Source organism: Oncorhynchus nerka, linkage group LG3 (assembly GCF_034236695.1).
Source record: "Oncorhynchus nerka isolate Pitt River linkage group LG3, Oner_Uvic_2.0, whole genome shotgun sequence".
NCBI classification, from domain to species: domain Eukaryota; kingdom Metazoa; phylum Chordata; class Actinopteri; order Salmoniformes; family Salmonidae; genus Oncorhynchus; species Oncorhynchus nerka.
The window spans coordinates 43,435,146-43,449,425 of record NC_088398.1 but is presented as its reverse complement, the minus strand read 5'-3'; the positions used below and the strand labels follow the sequence as shown (position 1 = coordinate 43,449,425).

The 14,280-nt window shown below is 42.3% G+C and overlaps 1 protein-coding gene across 3 annotated transcripts in view; it reads left to right on the top strand.

The window, feature by feature from the left end:
- The first annotated feature begins 8,785 nt into the window (after window positions 1–8,785).
- Window positions 8,786–14,280, top strand: part of LOC115108362 (activin receptor type-1-like) — a 37,318-nt gene continuing 31,823 nt past the window's right edge. The window contains exon 1 of one of the 3 annotated variants that reach the window (XM_029632613.2): window positions 8,786–9,141. The gene's annotated coding sequence lies outside the window, so the exon portion shown is untranslated. Of the gene's footprint in view, window positions 9,142–11,696; window positions 12,155–14,280 lie in introns of those variants that run through there. The other 2 variants (XM_029632595.2, XM_029632605.2) reach the window with 2 other exon arrangements.

Genomic DNA, 14,280 nt, shown 5'->3' with positions numbered 1-14,280 from the left:
CCGACGAGCATCGGAGCCAGTGTGGTACGATTCAATCTTAGTCCTGTATTGGCGCTTTGCCTGTTTGATGGTTCGTCGGAGGGCATAGCAGGTTTTCTTATAAGCTTCGGGTTAGAGTCCTGCATCTTGAAAGCGATAGCTCTACCCTCTAGCCCTCTGTCTGTGGTGGTAAATAAACAGGCGCAATTTTTTTTAATGAAAACTCTCTTGGCAAATAATGTGGTCAACAGCTTATCATGAGATACTCTACTTCAGGCGAGCCAAATCAAGAGACTTCCTTAGATTTCGTGCACCAGCTGTTGTTTACAAATATACACAGCCCCCCCCCCTCGTCTTATCGGAGTGTGCTGTTCTATCTAGCCGGCGCAGGGTCAATCCTGCTGAATGTTCTCCATGTCATCATTCAGCCACGATTCGGTGAAACATAAGATATTACAGTTTTTGATGCCCCGTTGGTAGGATATTCGTGATCGTACCTCGTAACATCAGGCTGTGCTCAAAAAACAATGGCAGACGGAAGAGAGGGTGGTGCGGTAGCTGCCGCTTCTCCTACAGATGCTATTATTTCATCTAAAACATCAGGTGTACGCCGACCCCAGCTAAGTAACTCATGCAAAGATTTAAAGTGCAATTATGTGTTTTATCTCCAGTTCATTGCCATGATTGTCAGTTATGTAGCTGCTCTTCTGATAATCTCAGTGCGTCCTTGCTGGGATGACACAATCAATCTACTGCCGAATATCAACACCAAACACATTGGTTCACCGTTCCACGGGAGAGGACATTACACAGCATACCATAATGTTCTGAATAATAGCCAAGTCTACCTCGCTCCCTATTCCACTGAACCGCTTAGGCGTAACATACACAAGTCCAACATTTATGGGAAACTGTTAAACTACCTGTTCACTACCCTCCTGCTCGCCGGGGATGTGCAACTCAATCCTGGGCCTAACATCACCGAGCCAATCTCAATCCTGGGCCTAACATCACCGAGCCAATCTCAATCCTGGGCCTAACATCACCGAGCCAGTGACACTCACCGGAGTGGAAAGCAGTGGATGGCCTTGTCCATTGATCGTCGCCGCTGCAGAAGTGGGTGGGTACTATGGTCCCATGGTTTCTCTCGACTCACCCGGCTCCAGGATGGAATTTGACTCTTCAAACATATCCAAGTCACTATATGCGATCCCTGACTCTGTTTCTGGTACGCAAGCTGTTTTAATTAGTTCCCCGCATCCAGTGCAAGCGGGAGGGATTGTTAATTGCACTATCGAACTGCCCCTAATCAAAATTAAACAAAAACACTGTCAGAAAACACAGAAAATGTAACTTTTTTCAATGTGTCAATCCCTCTCGAGTCCTCTGGGACCCACGAGCTAAGCCCAAGGGACTACTAGGGGGGCACTTGAACATTCGTAGTGTCATTCCAAAAAGTGATCAAATTCAACATCTTCTCACAGACTCCAACCTTAACTTCCTCTGCCTTTCAGAGACGTGGCTCCATAAAAACTCTCCATATGCTGCTTTGATTGTGCCTGGCTACGTTTTCAGGAGAGACAGGATTGAAGGAAGAGGAGGGGTGTGTGATGATTTACATTAAAGAACATATCCTATGTCAACAAATTGGGTGGTCATGTGATAATGGACTTGAATGTATTGGCCTGAACGTTACACTGTCTCTCAAAATGTATTTTTCCCTTATTGAAATGAATAGACCACCTTCCACCAAAAGAGTTTTTTTTAATCAGTTTAATAACATGCTTAGGGAATGTTATTTTGGGAAAGAGGTCATCTTAATGGGAGATTTTAACATGAATTATGAAGACAAGTCTTGTAGGAAAACCCTCAAACGGATCACTAATACCTTTGACCTTACACAGCTAGTTAAATGGCCAACCAGGGTGACTTGTTGCTCTAAAACACAGATTGATCTGGTGTTCAGTAATAAACCAGAGAGAGTGACTAAATCATTCAATATGGTTACTGGACTATCTGATCATAATCTGACACTTATCGCCAGAAAGCTTTCTAAGAGCAAGTTTAACCTCTCTACTGTTAGAAAGCCGGATCAACTAAGAATACCTAAGAGTGAATTAAATTATTTTGAAAATGCAATTAAGGGAATTAACTGGAATGATCTCTTTTCCTATACAGACGTGGAAGCTGATAGTCAGGCAAACTTTTTTATTAACATAATTGGTGAAGCAAAGGGAAATCCTAAATTGATCTGGGAGAATCTAAAAAAGTTAACAGGGAAAGACCATAAGTAACACTGCAAAAAGACTAGAAGTCATGGTGAATAACAATCTAACACAGGATGCAGTCGAAATAGCAATAGCCTTCAATTCCTACTTTATTAACTCTGTCTGGGTACTGACACAGAACCCCTCCACTGGTTTCTTGGGCTCAGTCCTAGTGAATGATGCTCAACCTGTCTTCATCATAAGGGAGGTTTCTGAGTCAAAGGTGAACAAGGTGATTAGCTCACTAAAGAACTCTAAAGCCAAAAATGTGTTTGGGCTGGACTCTACCTTTCTTAAAAACTACCAAGAGTCAGTCATTGGCCCGATTACTAAGGTCACCAACACATCTATTCGCCAGGGGGTGTTTCCAACTGTATGGAAGTCGGCCATAATAATGGCCATCTTTAAATCGGGTGACCCTGATGACGTGAGTAACTACAGGCCCATTAGTATACTACCTGTGGTGTTGAAGGTTGTTGAAAAGTGTGTAGCAGAACAACTGCCCACCTCAACAACAGCCCCTTCACATTACACTCCGTGCAGTTTGGCTTCAGAGCGAAACACTTCACAGAAACCGCCAACTGTTTTCTTCTGGAAAATGTGAAGTCCAAGTTTGACAAAGGGGACGTTGTTGGGGCTGTGTTTCTGGACCTACGGAGGGCTTTTGATACTGTTAACCATGAGGTTCTCATCACAAAATTGTCCAAGTTCAACTTTTCCCCCGATGCCTTGAGATGGATGAAATCATACCTTGAAGGCAGAACTCAGTGTGTCAGAATGAGCAATGAGCTGTTGCCCACTCTTAGCTATGATTTGGGGGTGCCGCAAGGGTCAGTACTGGGGCCCCTAATGTTCAGCCAGTACATTACTGATCTGCCTTCTGTCTGTACTGGGTCTGAAGTGCAAATGCATGCAGATGATACAGTGATATATGTGCATGCAAAGAGCAAACAACAAGCTGCACAAGAACTCACTACTGTAATGGTCCAGGTTACAAAGTGACTCAGTGGCTCATGTTTGCATCTCAATGTGAAAAAAACTGTCTGCATGTTCTTCACAAAGAAGACAACTGATGCTACTGAGCCAGATGTCTATGTGTCAGGGGAGAAGCTCCAGGTGGTATCTGATTTTAAGTAACTTGGCATCATACTTGATTCCAACCTCTCTTTTAAAAAGCAGGTGAAAAAGGTAATTCAAATAACCAATTTCAACCTAGCTAATTTCCGATTTATATGAAATTGTAGAGGTAGCAAAACTGTACTTCAAATTTATGATACTCCCCCACTTAACATACTGCTTGACTAGTTGGGCCCAAGCTTGCTGTACAACATTAAAACCTATTCAGTCTGTCTACAAACAGGCTCTCAAAGTGCTTGAAAGGAAGCCCAATAGCCATCATCACTGTTACATCCTCAGAAAGCATGAGCTCATGAGTTGGGAAAATCTTGTGCAATACACCGACGCATGTCTTGTATTCAAGATTCTAAATGCCCTGGCTCCCCCTCCACTCAGTACTTTTGTTAAACAGAAAACCCAAACATATGGCAGCAGATCCACAAGGTCTGAAATGGGAGGTGACTGTATAGTTCTCTTAAGGAAAAGCACCTTTAGTCAATCTGCTTTCTCTGTGAGAGCTTCCCATGTCTGGAATACACTGCCGTCAGACACACATAACTGCACCACCTATCACACTTTCACAAAAACATGAAGACATGGTTAAAGGTCAATCAAATTTGTGAACATAATCCCTAGCTGTGTATTGCCGCTTTCCATGTTGTCTGTTGTCTGTAGCTTGTGAGGTGTGGAAACACTTTGTTGTTTTTATGGATTTTGACTTGTTGCTTGCTTGTCCTATGTTGCTCTGTGTGTGCTCACTGCTCATTGATTGTCTGTATTGTAATCGTTTTTAATAACCTGCCCAGGGACTGCGGTTGAAAATTAGCTGGTTGGATAACTTTTACCGGAACTTTTACTGAAACGTTGATTAATGTGCACTGTTCCTGTAATTATTATTTTTTTAAACTCAAAGTCAATATTGTTGGTCAGGGCAGGTTTCCCACTCGTCATAGGCAGATTGTTACGAGGCACCCCGCCCTGTGTCCTCTATACCTGCGTCTCTTTCTCTTGCCAATGACGAGGATTTCGGCCTTGTCGGGTGTCTGAAATACATCCTGTGCGTCCTGCTTGTTGAAGAAAAACATCTTTGTCTAATCCGAGGTGAGTGATCGCTGTCCTGATATCTAGAAGCTCTTTTCTGCTGTAAGATACGGTGGCAGAAACATTATGTACCAACTAAGTCACAAATAACGGGAACCCCCCCCCCCCCCCCAAAATAATAGCACAATTAGTTAGATACCCATAAAAGGGCTTCCATTTCTTCAGGCGCCATCTCTTTCCCCAACACAGCACCCTAGCTGATTTGGAAAGGCACACACCTGTCTATAAAAGGTCCCACAGATGACAGTGCATGTCAGAGCAAAAACCAAGCCACGAGGTCAAAGGAATTGCCCGTAGAGCTCTGAGAGAGGATTGTGTCAAGGCACATTTAATACATTTTGGAAGTAGATTGTAACCTAACAAAATGTGGAAAAAGTCAAGAGGTCTGAATGCTTTCTGAAGGCACTGTATATGTATCTATTGTAGGTCCTAGGATAAAATAATTAATAATGTGGAACAAATAAATACCATCAAAGGATACCTTACAACTTACAATAATGAACACCTTGTGAAACAGCGGTGAAATCCAACCTGGCAATTATTTAAGATTTTAATACATAAAAGTAAAAAAAAATTGGTACAGCTGTGTCATTAATACATTTTCACATATTTTTTTGCACACATGGCAATCACAGACTAAAATACTGAATTCTGTTGTGTAGAATATAGAGGAGGTGGTTGCTGTGTGGGTCGGAGGTTCCGCCTGTCACTTGTTCTCAACAGGCAGCCAATCTCGGAATGGAGACTTGAAGAGGGAGACTGCAAGGTCCAGGCACTGCTGCTCTCTTTGTTCTGAGTGTTTGCAGTGCTAGTGTTTTTAGGTAATCTGTGTATCTCACATATAATGTGCCCAGCATGATAGTGCAAGAAAACTTTTAATCAGATAACTACAACATGACAATAACCGTAGCTGTAGCTGATGTAATGAAAAGTTGGAGGGTGGTTGGTAACGGATGACAGGTGGATCCCCATCTGGGTGTTGGGCAGAACACCTAGATCCTGGAGAACAGGAGCAGAGTTATACGGAACAGGCTAGGAGACAGAGACGTAAACAAGAAAACAAGCAAACGCACAGGTTACACTTTACTGTGAGAAAATTTGATGGATTAGTGCAGTGTTATAAATGGGAGATATGTGCTTTTAAACTATTTTGGAAGGTATATCCTACCTCAAGCTGGTCCCCCTCCGACTCAGAGCACAGAGAATCAGACTGATCCGTACGCACTGGCTCTGGTGGGGCTTGGACAGTCAATGGTCCTAAAGTAATTTGGAGGTAAATTGAAGAGGTATATTTTTAGAAACTACAATTTCTTGCTTTCTCAAATGTCAACAAATGCTTAACATACTTTGTCTATTGGGCTTCACTGAGGTTTAGGGCATCAGAGCTTTCAGTGGTCAACCATCCAACTGCTCCAACTGGAGAAGATGGTTGGCTTCCACCGAGGTAACCCTTGGAAGAGAAAAAATATCAGTGTTGGGGAATCTAAAACTAGCTTCAGGTTATTTTGTGTGCAAATGCAAATAGTTATTATCTGAGATGTTTTATATATTCACTTTAACAGATGGTGACCCCAGCTAGGAGCAAAAGAGCAGCGAGGTTTCCCAGGTCTCGCCTTCCTTTTGTCCTTCTTACATTTTTGCCTGGATGCCGTAGCACTTGGTCCCCTTCTTGATTCTGTTCCGGTAGCTCTCCTTCTGTTTCTCCTGTGCCTTGTCGATATTCAGTTTCACCTTGATTGATAACAGGAATAAATGCAATTATGGATCATTTTACAAATACATTTCTTCCTCTTGGAGGGCCAGAATTTTAATTAATAGCGGACAATCATTTGTACCTGGTCAAAAACCTCCACATCCTTCTCAGTCCGTGCCTGAAGGTAGTACGCGAAGGCGTTCTGATCTGGTCGCCAACTACCACCACATCAGGTGGGGTTTCAGTGATCTGAAAGTACGTTATACAAAAATAGCAATAGACAAACAACACTAAGTCAATCACAATTCTGAAAGACTACAGTATATGTAATAATTATATCTACAATTGCATTGTTTACCTTAGTCAACAGCTGCGGCTCCCTTCCGTACTCGGTGGAGGCCTGGAGGCTGATGTTGTGTACAAAGTGAATTACCTTCAGGTTGTTCTCCCCCTATTCCTGGTACCCGTCAAGGGACTTGCCCATGGCAGTCTTGAGGGTCTGGTTGGTCCATTCACCAAACCTGGAGGAGGGGGCTAGAAAAGCGATATCTATTGATAATGTAAGATATTGAAATATGTCTGATTATGTACCATGGAAAAACAAAAACAAATTGTAAAAAATAAATTTAAAAAAACATTGGTGATAGAATATAACCTATAACATCCGTACCATGTTCAAGCGCTCATGACCTTAGTCACTCAAGAGGACCTCAGGAGAACCGTGGGTGTTGAAGATGTCCATCATCGCCTTGGAGGTGGCCTCTCCAGTCTCATCCTTGATGGGTATCATACAAAAATATATATTTTTGGTTCCAAGCACCCTTTTTGATGGGCTACAGAAGGGAATTTAAGGTTAAACACGTTCTCTTCTTTTACTGAATGGGTACCACACACTTGGTAAAGTGATCGTTCTCCGTCAGACACCAGCTGTTGACATTCCTTGATTTTGTGAAGGGTCAAATGAGGTCCACCCCTAACACTTAAAGTGTTAAAGGGGAGATTACTTTAATCTTACATTAATCGGTGTCATCCAGTATGCAGATTTTCATATTTGTAAGGATACTCTATACTCTCTACACACATTCTTATAATATTGAACTCTGCTGTGGTCGAATAAAGCAACCATTACAAAACAACTTATCAGGGCAAAATTTGAATTGGGACACTTACCGATCAAGTGCCATGGTGAAACAACTTTGATGGGCTTCAACTCCGGGGCCACAGTCTTCACACTTTCAAACTTCTAGCAGGTTAGACAGGGTACTGACCTTTAAGCAAAAAGTGACAAATTGAGATATTGCGTGCTCTCTGATATGACATTCATTGAAATCATAATAATTTCATATATGACAGAGATTGATAAACAATGAGATTGATAAACAAAAGCTTATTTCACTTGCCCAGCTGTCCACCCCCTTGACAATTCCCCATGAGAAGAAGCATAGGTTGATTTTGGCAATCATGGGCTTCCCTCCGAAGTGGCCAGCATGCATCTCGGTCTGCACGGCCTCCTTCTCCTCCTTAGTAAAAATCACTGGTACGTGTGGTTGCCTAACAAGTTGGAATAGACTAGTTGTTGAAATACCCAAGTCTAAGTACATTTGGGGGGGCTGCATGCCCGGTTGGTATTCTGCCGTTATTAATACAAGTTTAGATAGCTGGCTAGACTAATTTAACAGTATAACAATTGTTAGCTGACATGGCTAATTGAGTGACTGTCAGTGACTGACATAAGAAGAGAAAAACTGTTGATGCACAACAACATTTCTAAATTGCACCTTGAGTATCTTACTATTCTAACTCACAACAGTAAATTGAGACCCCGACTGAGTTCCAAAAAAAGTATTATGCTCAGGTAAAACAATTCGGCAAATCTATATTTCCAAGTCATATTCTTGAAGATCAAGCGGTATTGCTTTAATTGGAATGACTAGAAATCTGACAGACTTTGGTTTTTAACGTAACGACATAGCCTATAGAAGCCTACATAACCAACCCATAAAGTAAAATGCAACATCCATTACAGGCGAGCTATGTAAACTCTAATATTGATTTGTCCTGCAATAGATGTCGTTCAATTGGTAATATTAATTTTGCCTTCTTCTAATGCCTCTTAAAGGGAAAGTAATTTAAAAGTAACTGAAAGTAATCCGATTACGTTACTGAGTTTGGGCATTAAAATAATTATGTTACTGATTACAATTTTGGAAGGGTAACTAATTACTGTAACAGACTACAACCTACCCAACCCTGCTTACTATCTCATAACCGGTAATCAGATGTATTTATTTTTGCTTGCAGGAATGAGCTTCCATACTGATCTAACTCGGTTGGATAGAAACTAAGGTTGGTTTTATATTACGACTCCTTGTATTTTATAAAATAGCGTATTGCTTATTCAGGGATTTTTTGTTCTTGAATGTAGGTCTCAAGGATTAGAATTTGATGAACACTATCACATAGGCTATAATATTTTCCTAACATGCATGTTTTTCAAATCAGATGACTGAAAATGTATACATTTCAAATTCAAATATCATAGATGACCGCCTCCCCAGGTGGCTGGTGTGGAAATATGCGCAGAGGAAATGATGTGATCATGGTCCTCTTATTACAGTGAGTTGCAGGCTACTTCCTCCTAGGATTTGCCGTAGCCTAGCTCTGCTACATGAAATATCCGCCTAGGGGTTTATTACCGTTCGTATATGGAGTGAAAAACACCAACGTTTATGGAACTCTGGCGAAGTTACTGACAGCAATTTTGCGTTACTTTGGATTATGAACATTCGTTGTATTGTAACATAGTATCGAAGCCGAAGTAGGGCAATGTCGGCTGAAACCGGAGTCTTGCATTTAAGAAACCAAACAAATAGGCTCTTGTCGGTGAATTTTCGGGATATAGCAGAATAGCCTGACTTGTGCAGTAAGCACATTGTAGGTTACGTCTGTGCGTCCTCAAATCACTTCGTAAGTTTTACATGCAAGGTAAGTTGTTTTGGTTTGTTTATATATTTTATTAGGAATGTCTGGCTACCTGTAGGCTAGAGTCCTATGCGCAGCCTATACTTTGGACTTGCGGGGACCCTAAAGAGTACAAATGTAGCCTTGTATGTAGCCCACTATCACAGTAGTTTTTTCGCTCAATAAGGCAGTGAGTGGCACATTTCGTCTCTCACAAGCTTTAGGTCAACCAGATAAGGTTAATTTATCTATTTGAAATATTAGCCCTATTATTTAGGTCACTTTTTTCAATCTGGAGAAACAAGAAACAATACATAAAACGACTGTGGAGGAAAACATTTGTGTTACTATTTACAGAAGCCTAGACAGGAAGTATGTCAAGATATAGGCTAGATTTGGGTATTTGTTTGGCGACGATTTTTGATGCTCAGGGGTTCCAGTCACTCGTAGGCTCAATTGCGTCAAATTTTCTTTCACTTTGTTAGTGTGCCTTTTGTCATGTAGACTTTGTTGGGAGCATCACTCCTTGATCGTGTGTTTCCATCAAGCCCACGCTGGGCAATAAGCACCACAATGGTCCTGTAGCCAGAGTGGGGGAAGAACTATAAATATTTAACGAGATTGGGGCACACATTGAATACTCCCTGATAGTGTGCTGTCTGTGCACACAAAGTGAACTAACTAATTACTTTTGGCCTCACTTTGGCTACATTACATAATATGAACACTTTTTTTTTATATAGCATGTACTTATTAAATATTTGTTCATTACGTTTTGCACGAGTATGTTTTAAGACAAACCCTATCACAGAAATGACGTGCAGAAAAAAATGTGATCAACTGATCATGCGGCAAAGATTTGAAAGGCATTTCCTTGGCAAAGTAAGCAGACTGGTGCGTCTGAATCTGGCGCATATTTAATTTGAAAGGTATATGGATTTTTGTTTAACACTTACAGGTCATTGGTGTCATAATTTAGAGGTCCTGCTCTTCTCAATGAATTTCTCTCAGGTTATACACACACACACACACAGTCAGTTATTGGCTGTGAATGGCAATCTTAATATTAGCAGTTGTCCCTTACTTCCTTCTAATTGATGAAACAAATCATCTCCTTACATCCCATGGGCATCAGTGTCTCTCCAGTGTGTCATAAAGTCTCCAAGGTTAGCCTCCATGCTAAAATGAGTCAAGAGGTCATGATGATGATGTGTACATTCTCTGCTATCTGAGTAATCGGGTTACAGCTGCGACTACTATGTGAGATCATCGTAATGTGTCGAGGCAGGTATCGCCTAGAACCTTGAAAATAGTCTCTTTGAAGCTGATGATTGACTGCCCTACTGTTGCCATTGTCACCCATGTGCACGATATGTGTATTGGCAGGTGAATTTGGTCATGGAATAGACATCTAGACAGCTTGGAATACACAAATGAGTGGTCGGTCACTGGTCATTTCTTTGGTTGGAATCAATATTGTGAAGGGAATCTGTAGCTCTGACCTGTCTATGAAACAATGCTAGGAATGGTGCCTATAACTGATAGAAATGTCTTTTGAGGAACGTTGTTAATAATAGTTTGTACCTACTAATGGAGCTGTGTGAGTGGTTGGTGAACTGGAGTGTCTCACTAAGGTTAGTTGATTCCTGGAGTCTGCTGATCGCGGTCAGATAGCGCGACGTCAGTCAGTCTGGACGGAGACAGGGCTCCCACTCTATTCAGTTGAGGTGAAAGGTCCGTCTGACTTGTTCGTGCCTGCTCACCCATAACGTCCTGATAAGCTCTCTTTCTCCAGTGTCTCTCCTGACAATGTAATCATTGTGCTTCGGGCCAATGACACTAGTGGATGTTGTGGAAATATATTGTAGACAACAGAGCGTTAGCGCTCCTTTCTTCCATAAAGATGTCAAGTTAATTTCAAGTAGCGGTCAAAGCAATGGTATCTTGCGTATGTGATTCTGGATATGACCATGTTCCCTTTGACGCTCCTTAATGTTTTTTTCAGAACTTTGACTTATGGATTATTATTATATTCATGCACCCTTCACCTACTGGGGTATTATAATGGCGTACAGCAACCAGAAATGCTCTATTCTGATGTTTTCTGATGTTTTTGTTCAAGTCCATTTCAACGCCAAGTGTTCATGTTGGGTTAGTGGGTTCAACATAGTTTCTGATTCATCATACTGTAATGTCAATTGTTTTTAACAGACGGTTTCTAATTCTCTCCCATAGACACGATCAAAGTAATTATTCCCACATTACATGATATCCACTTCCATTGGAGCAGATAGGCTGGCCTTTCCTCAGCAGATCCGTTCCGCAGCTGTTCTTTCAGAGCACCACAAAGTGTATAATTTGCCCACTGAGGCCTGAACATTTCAGAAAGCAGAGGCGCGAGAGAGAGAGAGAGAGAAAGAAAGAAAGAGCGCGATGGAAAGAATAGTCCTCCGACAGCAATCATTTATCTGTGCACAGTAATTTGGCTGTCAGAAACAGCTGGCAGTATGGGCTGAGACAATAGCAGAGCAGGGGGAGAAGAGAAGAGCTTGCCTTGCTCGGAGACAGAGCGAGGGAGCCCTGGTTGGCCTGCTGGAGGATCAGGTTACACACACGCTGTCATTAACAGCAGACTGTGCCATGCACAGAGATGCAGTGCTTCAAGTCTGAGCAGGAATCTGGGGCTGGCTCAGGCGTGGTGGTGTAAGTGCCTCCGTCTCAAACCAGCCTGGGAGTGAGAGAGAAGAGGTTGTGTGAGAGAGAGCGGAGGGACGGAGGAAGAGCGAGGGAGGCGGGACTTGGCGGAGACTCCGACGACAGACGAGCGATCTCCTATAGTCGCGCTGTGACGCCTGCGCGTTTTTGGATTCCAACCCATTTTAAACATTGTGCGTTTGAGCTACAGACTGCTGGGTTGTTGCATTGGATTCGTTTATTTCTTCTGCATCCACAAATACCAACCATTAGTTAACGGGGGCTGAGCTAGAGTTGCGTTTTGCTCTCCGACGCTTACAAGCTACAAGAGAGTCGTCTGAAGGTAGGAAGTTCTACATAGTAGATCATATGAAATCCCAGGACATAGTGCCTTAAACTACTGCAATGTGCTCGCATAGTTGCTGTCAAACTCCACACAGTTGTCAGTGACTACTTGGATATTCATTTCTCACTGAGCAAACCATTTCTGTACTTACAGCATTCTTATAAATGCATTTTTTTTATCAGGTTTTTGCTTGGTGGACCTTGTGAGTTTTATTGACAAATGTCAATTAAAAAAAATAATGAGTTCAACTGTTTTATTTCAAATAGTTTTGTTTTCCTCGTATCCCTGGTTGTCCTGAAAAGCAAATGGCAAAACAGTTCATTGCGAGGCTAAATATGAGGGCAGAGAAAGCCGATGAATGAAAGTAGTGAATTTGAGCTTTTTCGCTGTGGGATTTCCTGAGACTGATAAGGTTTTAAGGACCCATCAGCTGTGAGGTTGGCACTCTTGACCTTATGTGGTGCGCACTGACATGGGAGTAAATTGTACTTTTAGTTTTCTGTCTGGATTAGAGTTGGACCTGGCAGTTGTGGATGCGGGGGGGCTGCGGAGGAACACAGCATGTGTGTGGCATTGCTTGCCCCCCCCCCCACCGATTTCCCACTGCTTTTTAAGACGGTGTTATTTTTAGTCAAAATCCTTGAGCCTTTAATAATCATAAGCCCTGTGCAGCCACAACATATCAGGATGAGTGCAGCCTCGTCGTCTGGGGCCTAGCTGGCTTTGCAGCCTCGGCTTGATGCTAGACAGGAAGTCAGACAGCGGCTGTGCCCCAGACAGACTTTGGTCCTACGTGTGTGTCTGCTTCCAGGATCTCCTTTGGTGGCTCTCCAGTGGGTTATTGATTTCAAGTTCTATTCTCTCTGCAAATGTGAGTGAAAGGCAAATCGAGAGGAGACTGGAGTCTGCTGTCTACGCAGACTAAAGCAGACACCGATACGCAGTGTTCCTGGCCTCTCTCTCTCTCTCTCTCTCCCTCTCTCTCTCTCTCTCTCTCACTACCCCGAGACTGCACTGGAGACCATCTGCAATACACATTTTATGAGCTCTTCACTCGCTTCAGAGCTCTTATCGCTCAGCTGTTAGGGGGAAAGTTATGGCCCTCTTTGGTTCTTCTGCCTTTCCCCATTCCTGGGCTTTGAAGTGGATGTAGTTTACGAGTAGAATTAAACAATGATCAATACACTATTTTAGCAGTGACCTCTGTTTGATCGATCCCTTGATTTGTGTGATTTGTACATTCATTTGGTTTGTTGAATTATTCCCTCATTTAGACAATTTTAAGGATTCCATTATTTAACTCAAGTCTGTTTGGAAAGTTAAAATGAGCAGTGTTAGAGATGTGGGCCATGTACGGTTTTGTGTGATGTAATAAGCTGATGGTGAAGAGATACAAAGATGCCATTTTTGGCATGACGTGTCAATGCTCAAACCATTTAGAATTGATCTGCTAGGATTTGTTTATCTGCCAGCAGATACCCATAGACTTAGCTAGTGCTAGTTAGCATTGGCTCGCTAAACTATCTCGAACTGACTTTCATACTGGACACAGAGACATAAGAAATGGTATCCGTGAGTTCTTTTGACTCTGGGGAAGTAGATAAAGGGCCTCATTGCAAAAAAATCCCGAAGTATCCCTTGAAGACTAACATTGGTGAAACTCTCGCTAATATCAAACATATGTGCGTCTGTGGTGTGTTGCAGTTCTTGGACTTCCTTTCCATTTTTGTGATGCTGTTATTTGTTCTCTCTCCGTGGCTTCGTAAGGAAGCTAGTTAACACCTGAGAATTGAGGCAGAACAGGAGATTTCTACACATTTAGAAATAGCCCGAAATCTGTCGCCTATTACCTCTTGTTCTCAAGGACATTATGTGAAACTTTTGTGTGCTCCTATGCTTCAAGATCAATGAGAGCAGATGGACTACAACGTCTTGTCGCCTGTCCTCTGTAATTGAAGGAACAATTGAATGGGAGTTGGTCCCACTCCTACGAAGAATTCTCACTCAGGAATATAAAACAAACCCAGGTCATAATGCTTCCATTGACAGGAGGGTGTGACTGTGGTGGTCCAGTAGTGCTGTGTGGGAAGCCTCAATCTGACGGGTAGACGCGCAGGACTGGA